The sequence below is a fragment of the Ovis canadensis genome, chromosome 13, assembly GCF_042477335.2.
Source record: "Ovis canadensis isolate MfBH-ARS-UI-01 breed Bighorn chromosome 13, ARS-UI_OviCan_v2, whole genome shotgun sequence".
NCBI lineage: Eukaryota > Metazoa > Chordata > Mammalia > Artiodactyla > Bovidae > Ovis > Ovis canadensis.
The window spans coordinates 68989436-69000295 of record NC_091257.1 but is presented as its reverse complement, the minus strand read 5'-3'; the positions used below and the strand labels follow the sequence as shown (position 1 = coordinate 69000295).

The 10860-nt window shown below is 50.1% G+C and overlaps 1 protein-coding gene across 4 annotated transcripts in view; it reads left to right on the top strand.

Moving 5' to 3' along the window:
• The first annotated feature begins 2111 nt into the window (after positions 1-2111).
• Positions 2112-10860, top strand: part of DNAJC5 (DnaJ heat shock protein family (Hsp40) member C5) — a 29686-nt gene continuing 20937 nt past the window's right edge. For all 4 annotated transcript variants that reach the window (XR_011247957.1, XR_011247959.1, XR_011247958.1 and 1 more), the window contains exon 1: positions 2112-2489. The gene's annotated coding sequence lies outside the window, so the exon portion shown is untranslated. The remainder of the gene's footprint in view (positions 2490-10860) is intronic.

Below are 10860 nucleotides of genomic sequence, written 5' to 3'. Positions count from 1 at the left end.
ATCTGGTCCCATCACTTCGTGGGAAATAGATGGGGGAAGAGTGGAAACAGTGTCAAGACTATTTTTTGGGGCTCCAGGGTCACTGCAGATGGTGATTGCAGCCATGAAATTAAAAGATGCTTACTCCTTGGAAGAAAAGTTATGAGCAACCTAGATAGCATATTCAAAAGCAGAGACATTGCTGACTAAGGTCTGTCTAGTCAAGGCTACGGTTTTTCCAGTTGTCATGTATGGATGTGAGAGTTGGACTGCGAAGAAAGCTGAGCGCCAAAGAATTGATGCTTTTGAAGTGTGGTGTTGGAGAAGACTCTTGAGAGTCCCTTGGCCTGCAAAGAGATCAACCCTGCGATTTCTTTGGAAGGAATGATGCTAAAGCTGAAACTCCAATACTTTGGCCACCTCATGCGAAGATTTGACTCATTGGAGAAGACTTTGATGCTGGGAGGGATCGGGGGCAGGAGGAGAAGGGGACGACAGAGGATGAGATGGCTGGATGGCATCACCGACTCGATGGACGTGAGTTTCAGTGAACTCCGGGAGTTGGTGATGGACAGGGAGGCCTGGCGTGCTGTGATTCATGGGGTCGCAAAGAGTCGGACACGACTGAGCAACTGAGCGACTGAACTGAACTTTAACATATGCATTTTGCTCTTTTTACTTTCAGGAGCTCTTAAAAGAATTTTCAATGCTATAAAGTAACTTTGTATACATTTTATAATTGTTTCATTTGAATGTCTTTTAGGTTTCCATTTTTACTATTATAAGAACAGCTTAGTGATATACTTTTTTCTGTATTTGGGAATATTTTCTTAGAATATTCCTAAAGAGGAACTAGTAGGTCAAGGAAAGACTCACTAAGGCCTGCTTCATTCATTTGTGCAGTGTCCAACTCAGCTTCACTCTGAAATTGGTACCAGGTCTATTGCTTCATTCATTCTTTGAGTGCCCAAGAAACCTCACTCTGAAATTGGTACTGGGTCCATTTGATTCTCTCATTCCTCCTGTGATTCTGCTCAGAATCTTTCATCCTCTTGAATCAAAGGACATAGATATGAATCTGGCCCTTCTGCTTCTCAGTTTTCATAGGCCTTTTCTTTCTGCCTGTTTGATGTTGCACAATTTAACAACTGCCAGGTGACTTCCTGAGCTCTCTGCCACTTACAGGCCCCAAACCTGGGACAGACTGGGCAGTTTAAAGCCGGCATGATGGCAGAGATGTAAGAGGACAGAGGTAGAGGGGGCTGGAGCTTGTTGGCTCTGAGTCTGGATTTTACTCAATGTGTCATCAGAGGAGCCTGGTGGCCTACAGTTCATGGGGTCACAAGAGTCGGACAAGACTGAGCAACCAACACACAATGTGTCACAGGGAGCCTTGGATATCGTAAAATTTCTGTGTTAAGAATATGACTCTGCTGAGTGGAAAATGGCCAATGGGCAAGTGTGGGAGTGAGGAGGTAGAGGAGTACTGACCAGAGAAGTCTGTTGGATGGCTTCTAGGATGGAAACTGGCGCACATACCAGTATACCACGTACAGAGCAGGCACTCAGTAAATGGTAGAACTGTTTCTGACATAGGAGCGGTAGGGAAGGGTAGCGAGCAGGTCTCCCCTCCCTCAAGAGGTCAGTGAGATGAGCAGGGGTCGTACCTTGCGTGGCAGGGGAGTGAGTGGAAGTTGGTTCAACTACCCTTTTGAGTCATTGTTTGCCGGTGGTTCTGGGAGGGGCTGGACAATGGCGGTGGCACTTCGATGATTGGGCAGGCAGGCAGGAAGTCGCATTTTTGCGCTGCAGGAATGAGCAAACGTCAGTCCCTAACAGTGGCTCAGCGGCCGTCGGCCTCCGGGTCATCTCCCACCAGCTCCCTCTCCAGTTCTTCGACGAGATCAATTACGGTTTCTCAGTCTTACGTAAAGCATGGGGCATACTCAACTGCAAGACAAGTTCCCTCAACTCCTGTCTTGGCGAATCTGGCCTCAGTACCTGCGGGCGCATGGGAGAGCACCTGACGCTCCGGCGAGTAGGCCCCACCCCCTCCGCTCGGCCCCGCCCCTGCGGGGCGGTGGAAACTTCCGACTCGGCTAACGAGCTCCGCCCACAGGCCATGGGGCCCCGCCCATGGGCTGTCCGCTGTGCGCTCGGGAACCTCGGTCCACTCCTGTCACTCGGGGCTCCGCCCATGGGCGGAGCCTCCGTCCAGCGCTCTGAGCGCACGCGCTGCCTGCCCAGCCCGCGGCTCGGATCCGCCGGCGCCCACGTCCTCCCGGGAGCGCGCGCGCCGGTGCGGGTGCGTGCGTGAGCGTGCGCGCCCCCGTCGCTTCTGCCGGTGCTGCTCCCGCGCCCTCTGCCGCTACCCCCGCCGCCGTCGCTGCCGCCGCCGCTGGGTCCCGAAGCGCAGCCCCGGCTGAAGAGCACGTCGGCCGGCTGCCCAGGAGCGCCGCGCAGGGAAGAGCGGAGCCGCGGAGTCGGCAGGCGGGCGGGCGCGCGGACAGGTGAGCTCGCGGCGAGCCGGCGGCCTCGCGTCAGGCAGGGCGGCCGGGCAGGCGGGCGGGGGTCGGGGTGAGGGGGGCGGGATAAGGGAGCGGGGGCGGGGCGCTAGGTGAGGGTGACGCGGGGCCGGGTGAGGGGGTGCGGGGTGGCGCGGCGCAGGGCGTCGGGGCCGCGCGCCCGCAGCCGGAAATGGCGGCGACCCCCTCTCCCCCTTCCTAGCCCTCGGGGCGGGCCGGGGTCGGCGGTACGGCCTCAGAAGCGGCGGGAAGGCCTAGGCCGTGCGCCGCGGTCGGGCCGCCGGGCCCTCACTGGGGGAGGCCAAAGACCTTACATGCGGCCGCCGGGCCCTCCCCCCGGGGCAGCTCGCGCTCCAGGACTGGGATCTGTGCAGGGCGCCCCCGCCTCGGGGAGGGTCTTTCCTGTTCTGCGGGCTAGAGGGGGAGCGTCACCGGTCCTGGAGCCACGTAACCTATGTCTGGGTCATTATGTTTATAGCTCACGGAATTGAGCTTTATTCCTTGACGCTGTGTAAATTAATCTCGCGGGTGAAAATCATCCAGTTTGTAAGAAAAAAACGTTTTTTCTGCCTTGGCGGAACATCATTTGAAGCGGTGCCTGTGCTGCAGTCATACAAGAGAGGGTCAGGATCTCATCCCTGCGGCTTCGAACTTGTTTGCGTTGAGGGGCTGGATTAAGGACTCGCCTTTTCTTGTGCCTGAGAGATGAGTTCTCAATATTTGCTCGGTTGTGTTATGCAGGGAAAGGAAGCGAAAGTTTCCGTTTTGTTTTGGTTTCCAGGTTTAGGCTTAATAGGGGTCATAACTTGAGAGGTGGCTCTGCTGGATACCTTTGTCCTTACTAGTTGTCTGTTTAAAAACTATCTGCTAACCTAACAGTTATTCTGCCCCATCTGTAATCTGGTTGCCTCAAGACGGAACTTCAGCCAAAGCTCCTGAGATTTTATGTTCTTTTATTTGCTTCTGTCTTGTTAAACGTGGTGCTGAATTTCAGGATCAAGGCACCTGTCAAACTTTGAGGGATGAAATTATGAGGCAAGACTCAGAGGCTTTGAGAAACTTCTTGCCTGAGAGCTGCGCAGTTCTCCTTCCACCTCTGTCAAGGTTGCAGAACTTGGGTTCCCTCGGATGGGACCTCTGATGGCGTGTGGCCAAGCCAGGGGCTGGGTGGCTGTTGCTTCCAGCAGCATGGGGCTGTGAGGGGCACACATGCTGCTGGAGCCCGTTGCCTGGACCTCTTAAACGTGGTGAAGGCAGAGCGTCTAGGAGTTATCTGATGAGCAGACACTTGGGAGGCTCATGGAGGAGACTCGGCTTTGCTGAGGGGGCCTCAGCTGTGGAACTGTTGTGGCCTGGGATGGGGACCCTTGTGGGCAGAGATGCCTGTCAGTCCACTCCCAGCCTCTGTAACCAGTCTCCTCCCTCTGGCGCCTGTCTCATTCTGACCCCTGCCACAGTGGCTTCTTAGCCTGTTTCTTGACAGACTTCCATGCTTCTTCCTGGCTCTACCTAGATCACTGGTGTCGTTACCTTTAGCCTCAGGGTAGGCAGCCCTTCCCCAACTGCCTGCCTGCTGTTTCAACTCAGTTCAGTTCAGTTGTTCAGTCATGTCTGACTCTTTGCAGCCCCGTGAACTGCAGCACACCAGGCCTCCCTGTCCATCACCAACTCCCAGAGCTTGCTCAAACTCAAGTCCATCAAGTCGGTGATGCCATCCAACCATCATTCTCTGTCATCCCCTTCTCCTCCTGCCTTCAGTCTTTCTCAGCATCAGGGTCTTTTCCACTGAGTCAGTTCTTTGCATCAGGTGGCCAAAGTATTGGAGCTTCAGCATTAGTCCTTCCAATGAATATTCAGGACTGATTTCCTATAGGATTGACTGGTTTGATCTCCTTGCAGTCCAAGGGACTCTCAAGAAACTTCTCCAGCACCACAGTTCAGAAGCAACTCACCACCTCCTGTTCCCCTTCCGTGCTTAGTTTTCCCACTGCACTTCATTCTTCTAATGTCCTACTTAATATATTTATTATAATTTAATCTTTCACTGTGAGGTAAAGTCCACAGGGAGCCTGTTTGTGCAGAGAACAGGGGCTGGCATGTGCTGCATGCCCGGGAAATACTGACAGAGAAAGTGGACACCTCCACGAGCTTGGCAGCAGCCTGCGTCTCTAGGAAGTTACAGTGGTGAGTGCCGAGTCCTTGAGGTGCTGGCTGCTGAGGGAGGTCTGGCTAGTTACCTCTCCTTTGGGAAAGGATAACCAGTTAGCGGTGGTTCAGAAAGGTTTTTGGACCTCCTTGTAAACCTTTGTGCAACTTTTAGTCTATAGTTAGTCAAACATAAAAAGGTTTTTGTCAGCTCTTGTCTTCAGTTAACTTCCCCTAAAAGTAGATCCCACACGTTAGCCTCAGATACTCAGTGACAATTGTTGATAAAATGAGTGAGGTGGAGTAACCCGTTAAAACCACATGAAAATGAGCTGTCCCTCAGACGTGCTCTGAATCCTCCTATGTGACGGAAGGACTCAAGTCATTTCCAGAACCTTCAGTCAGTGAGTTTATGTTCTTGGTTTTCATTCACTGTGTTACCGTGGTGCCGGGACTGAACACATACCACGCATCTCTTGGCCCTTTGTGTTCTTGAGCCCCCTTGCTCTCAGAGGGTGGGTGCTCTATGCTCCAGGCGGAGCTACCCTAAAGACTAGTGTTCTGTTCTGTCTCAGTCCTGGACTTGGAGTCAGGCCTCTGTGCTGGTTCCTGTGCTAACTTCCCTGCCACTGCCACCGCCAGGCAGAATCCCTGGTAAGTTGCTGATGGCATATCTCAGAGCCTAGGCATGATGTGCTTGCCTTGGTCATGGGCTGTAGTCGATGCTCAGTGGGCGTCAAATGAATGACTAAAATGCTGTGTAGCAGCTATGCAGGGGGTAAGGGAACAAGGTGGAGTTTTATACAAGGTGAGAGTTTGCTTCTGAATTCAGGGACTAAAATGAGCATGATGTGTACAAAAAATTTATTGGGGTGTAATTGATTTTACAAATGATTTTTTTTTTTTTTGGCCACACCACAGGGTACGTGGGATCTTAGTTACCCAAACAGGGACTGAACCCACATTCCCTACAGTAGAGTCGCAACCACTAGACCCCTAGGGAAGTCTGCAAATGATCGTGATAGACGATCACAGATATAATCATCCTTGAAAAAATTCCCTAACTCCTTTTAAAAGTACTTTGTACAAGGTTTGGAGTATATAGTGCTGTAGGTGAACCATATCTCAGCCAATGAGGTCAGCCAGTTTTCCAGGAAGGAGACAAATTCCTGTGTCTTCAGGGGACAGGTGTGGCACATGACGACCAGCTCTTGCACAAGCAGTGTGGAGGAGACTCTTAGCTCTTGATGGCGCCCTTGTGGGTCTCCCGGTGCTCCCCACACAGCAGTTAAGACTGCAGTGCTTCCCAGTGGAGCTCCTTTTTATGTTCTTGTTGGCTGGGCAGAGCAGAGCATAATCGAACTACAGACTGCCTCTTGCTCCGTCACAGTACTTCCCTGTCTGTTGGCAGAGCCTGTGCTTGAATTTCCTTCCTGAAAGAGGACGAGACTCAGGCTCAAGTGCTTGACCACTGAGATGAGGGTCATGGAACCTGCCCTTACTGCCTGTTGGGGAGTACAGGAGATAAAAGTAGGAAGCTGTGTCCTCAACTGCTTCCTAATACAAGTGACAAAGATGCTAAAAAATGAGAATATCCGTATTTTACAAAGATGCTGCCCCTTATTTAAGAGAGGGAATGAGGGGACTGTTGGGACCTCCTTGGTGGTCCGTGGTTAAGACTCCACGCTGCCAGTGCAGAGGGCATGGGTTCCATCCCTGGTTGGGGAACTAAGATCCTGTATGTCAAGAGGGGTGGCCAAAAAAGAAAAGAAGGAACTGTTAGGCCTACTGTCCTGATGGCAGGGCCACGCTCAGATAGTGACATTGCCCGAAGAGGATTAATAGTGGTCTGTTAGTGGTCAGTCGAAATTCAACCCAGAAGATTTAAGGATTCGATTACCAAAACAGCCTTTAGTTTCGATTTTGTCTTTTGTCACCTTTGCATCAATTTTATTTGAGGATGTTATATCGGTGAAATGGTATGTTCTGCCTTAGTTCTTGGCACTGGCAGACATTTAATAGATTTTGTCTTTAGCAGGTAAGAATTGTTTCCAATTCCAAGAGCTTTGCAGACATGTTGGTAATTCACATTGGTGAGACCATGCATTCAGTGGATGTCATGAAAATGCCCTCATGTTTCCTTTCAGGGGTTGTCTGTACTTCAGAGGTCCACTTTACTCACGAATCTTTCAGCTTTGTAGGTGTGTCCATGTGACTGGTTTTTAAAACTTGGTTCTGTGACAGAAACCATAGTCCTTTATTCATGACACATTAAACCCAGCTACCCAAGTAATATTTTTAAATTGTGTGATACATTTTGAGTGATCAGTGAATATTCCTTGACTGTATGAGTATAAATGAGCCTTATTCATTATGAGTTACTTACAGTTTTATTGTCCTTTTAATTTTTCTACACTGAGCACTGGAAAACATGGTAGTTTACAAAGTGGAACGTACAGTCTCCATTGCTGTGTTCTAAGGAATTCTACTGGAGAAGGCAGTGGCAACCCACTCCAGTATTCTTGCCTGGAGAATCCCATGGAGGGAAGAGCCTGGTAGGCTACAGGCCACGGGGTCGGGGTCGCAAAGAGTTGGACAGGACTGAGCTATACCAATTGGTTATAAAGTTGCAGTCCTGAGAGTCAGAGGATTGGAATGCTGACTTGCTACCCCTGTGCGCTGTGCCCCGCCCTGGCTATCTCTGGGATGACCAGCTTCTTTCTGGGAGAGCTCTCCCTAGGGCCCTGTGCCTCTGTTCTCTGGGCGGATGGAGTGGAAATGTGCTAGACTGAACTCACCTGTCCTGTCCTGGCCTGTGGTGCCTCAGAGGTAATGAATTGAGGGCAGGGGGCCAAGACCTTGGGCCCCTGTCACAGCTTCAACTCAGCCAGACTGGGCTCTGCACAGGGAGCGTGTGCCACCTGCCTGGCTTTTAGTTTCCCTTCTATTATTGGAAGGGATTAGTAGCATGGCAAATGTTTAGTTTTTAGCTAGGTGGTCCCATTGAATTTTTCTTTATTATTAAGTAGTGTCTTTTATCATGAGAGGGTACTAAGATAAATGAAAAATTCTGGGTCAGAGAATACAAACTTTGTTGTTTTTGCCACATATTAACCAGATTTTTATATTATCTGGCAGGTACAAAGGATTTTAACACTTCAATATTTTACATTTTGCTGCTCATTTAGGTACTGCTCTAGGGTTTGATAGTAAAATGTGAGGGCCTTTTTGACCAGTTATAATAAATTTTGCTGTGCCCTTTAAATTAAGATTTTTAAATAAAAAAGAGTGATAGTTTCGTGATAGACTTTTTCTGATTCATGAAACCAGGCCACATCTGTTTTCTTGTTTTGTTTTTAATTAACCGAAAAAAGAAATTGTATTCCAGATAACAGTGTTTACTGGGCTGTATCTTTTTCAAATTATTTATTTACTTATTTTGGGCCCTGCTGGAGCTCTGTTGCTGCACAGACTTTTCTCTGGTTGTGAGCGGGGGACACTCTCCAGTTGCAGTGCATGGGCTTCTCCTTGCAGTGGCTTCTCTTGTTGCAGAGCATAGGCTCTGGGAGCACAGGGTTTGGTAGCTATGCACACGGGCCTAGTTGCTCCAAGTCTTGTGGGATCTTCTTGGACCAGGGATCGAACCCGTGTCTCCTGCATTGGCAGGCAGAGTCTTTACCACCAAGCCACCAGGGAAGCCATTTACTGGGCTATATTTACTTTCGAATTACGAGGCTCATCACATGTAAAGTTAAAATTTTTAGTGCAGTTTAATGACTCAGTTTCATTTTAAGATGAAACTAGAATGTCTAAAGATTATATTTGGAGTATTTTTTAACTGTCTGGTTGTAGTTGTCTTCAGTTTGAAACAGTTTGTTCTCCTCTACAGTTCATGTGGAGACTTCCCCCCTCCACCCCCCCAGCTGCAAGCCCTCTGAAGCGATCCGCTTGAGAGGCAGCCAGGCTCCTTCCTGTGCATCTGCCTTAATCCCTGGGACAGCTTGCATGGGTAGCTGTTATCCAATTGTATAGATAAGGAGACACATTGACGTGCTTGGTAATGGGGGTTGAGCACAGTCAGTGTTGTCACCCACCTTACCATGACAGCACGGGATTTCCTTCTTAAAATGCTGTTTCTGTTGGTGCCGTTCTCTTGCATCATCCTACCTGGTTGGGTGATTCTAGCTGACTGTTACCAGCAGTATCCTACTCCCTGGCATGTAGTACCAGTGTGACGCCCACACTTGTTTCATCTGCCCCTGCCCTTTCTTTTATAAAAATTGATCCATGACAAGGTTAATGGAGGGGGCTGTCCTGGCGGCCGAGTAGGCCAGCTGTCCAGCCATCTCATCCTCACTCAGGCTGGCTGATTGCAGTGCACATAGGTGTTAGGGGCACTCTTGGACCTACTGGCCTCTGGGGGTACTGTGCAAACCTTCGTAAGCATCTGTGATCTGCCTTTTTCCTTCTTTTTTTTTTCCCCAAGGCTCGACTGTGCAGCCTGTGGAATCTTAGTTCCCTGACCAGGGGTCAAACCCGTGCCCCCTGCGTTGGGAGCACAGAGTTTTAACCACTTGACTACCAGTGAAGTTCTTATGATCTACCTTTTACTTGTAGCATTCCTTAAACTGCTCACAGAATTGCAGTGTCATGCGGTAAACCTGTTATTTCATCAGACCCCCGTGCTGCTCTCTGGAGTGGGCAGCAGTCTTTGTCCTGTCCCTACCCCAGAATGACCATCCAGCTGATGAACAGCACACCTGTTTGTGATGGTCACAGGAGAAGAGTGTGTTTCCTTGAGCAGCAGCTTGATACAGCCTTACCTGGTACATGCTAGCCCCCTAAAGCCTTGAAGGCAGGTGTTTTCCTATATTTTTAAAAGGCAGATGACAAGAAGGCAAATTAGTGAATTTTGGATTTTATATCAAAAATATATGTAACAACAACAAAAAAATGTATTCAACAACAGTGAGAGTTCAACAGCTGAGAGTTTGAATATAACCTTCCTAACTTTAATTCACCATTATGAACTTTGTCTGTTTGTGTAGTCTTCTCATCTGTAAATCGGAGGCCAAAGTAGTAATCGCTCATGTTTATCATGTACCCAGCACTGTTTTCCTCAGTTTGCAGGAGCTTGCCCACAGACACTCCATACCAGGCCAGCTCCAGCTCTACTGGATGAAAAGGAGGTGGAGGTGTTGAGTAACTGCTCGGGTCCCGGAGCCCGTAAGTGGCAGAACCGGGCTTCAGCCCAGGCAAGTGACCTGAGAGCTGCCCTCCCGCCCCTCCTGGACTAGGTACCTGCCCCACAGGCCTCTTGGTCTAGAGCATGTGTGCCCCAAACGCCTGTACATTGTGAGCACGCCTAGACTGTAACTGCTGTGTTGGTGAAATTTCCGTGATAATCACGAGGCCTGTCACCAGTATAACTGCAACAGCACATGCGTGTGTCTTGATGCTCACCTCTGACATCAGACATCTCTTTACAGATGGCTTGTCACCAGGTGGTTGGTGCAGCTCATACTTGGTTTCATGCTGGATTTGACAGAATGGTTGGTTTTGGTTCTGGCTTCAGGGAGCTGGCCCCACTGCTTCATCAGAGACAGTCGGCCGACAGTGGGAACCCTGGGCTGGCCCGCCTCAGGGGGTGGCCCTGGCTGGTGAGACACAGAAGGCATCGTGGCTGCATATGCCATGTTTTGTGGACTTTGACCCACTGTGTGTGTCTTAAGCTTCCATTCATTCTGGAGTTGGAGCGTCCAGTCCACTTGCTAGGGGTGACGCTGCCCCCAGGTGACGGGCTGTTGGGTTGTCAGTGTCATGTCCTGCACTGCTCAGCCCCCGGGCTCTCTTGAAGCCTTAAGTAGGTCTCTTAGCCTGCACACTTCTGAGTGACTGTGATTTCAGTCACAGGCATTTTCATGTGATATTCACAGTTGAGGATTTGAAAGTTGTGAGGATCCTTCCTGGTAGTCATTCACGAGAGTGGCCTTGTCCCTGAGTCTGTCTGCCTTTTCTGTCATAGAACACGTCCCTCCTGTTCTCCAGTCTGCCTGCTGATGCGCAGCCTGTCCACTGAAAGCCAGGGGCAGCGGATGGCTCCCTGGGTGGAAGGGGCCTGTGACTTCAGCCCTCTGAGATTGTCAGCGTTCTGAGTGTAAAACACCAGCACCCAGAAAGCTCTGCTGCCCATTGCTTTTATAAGAAACAC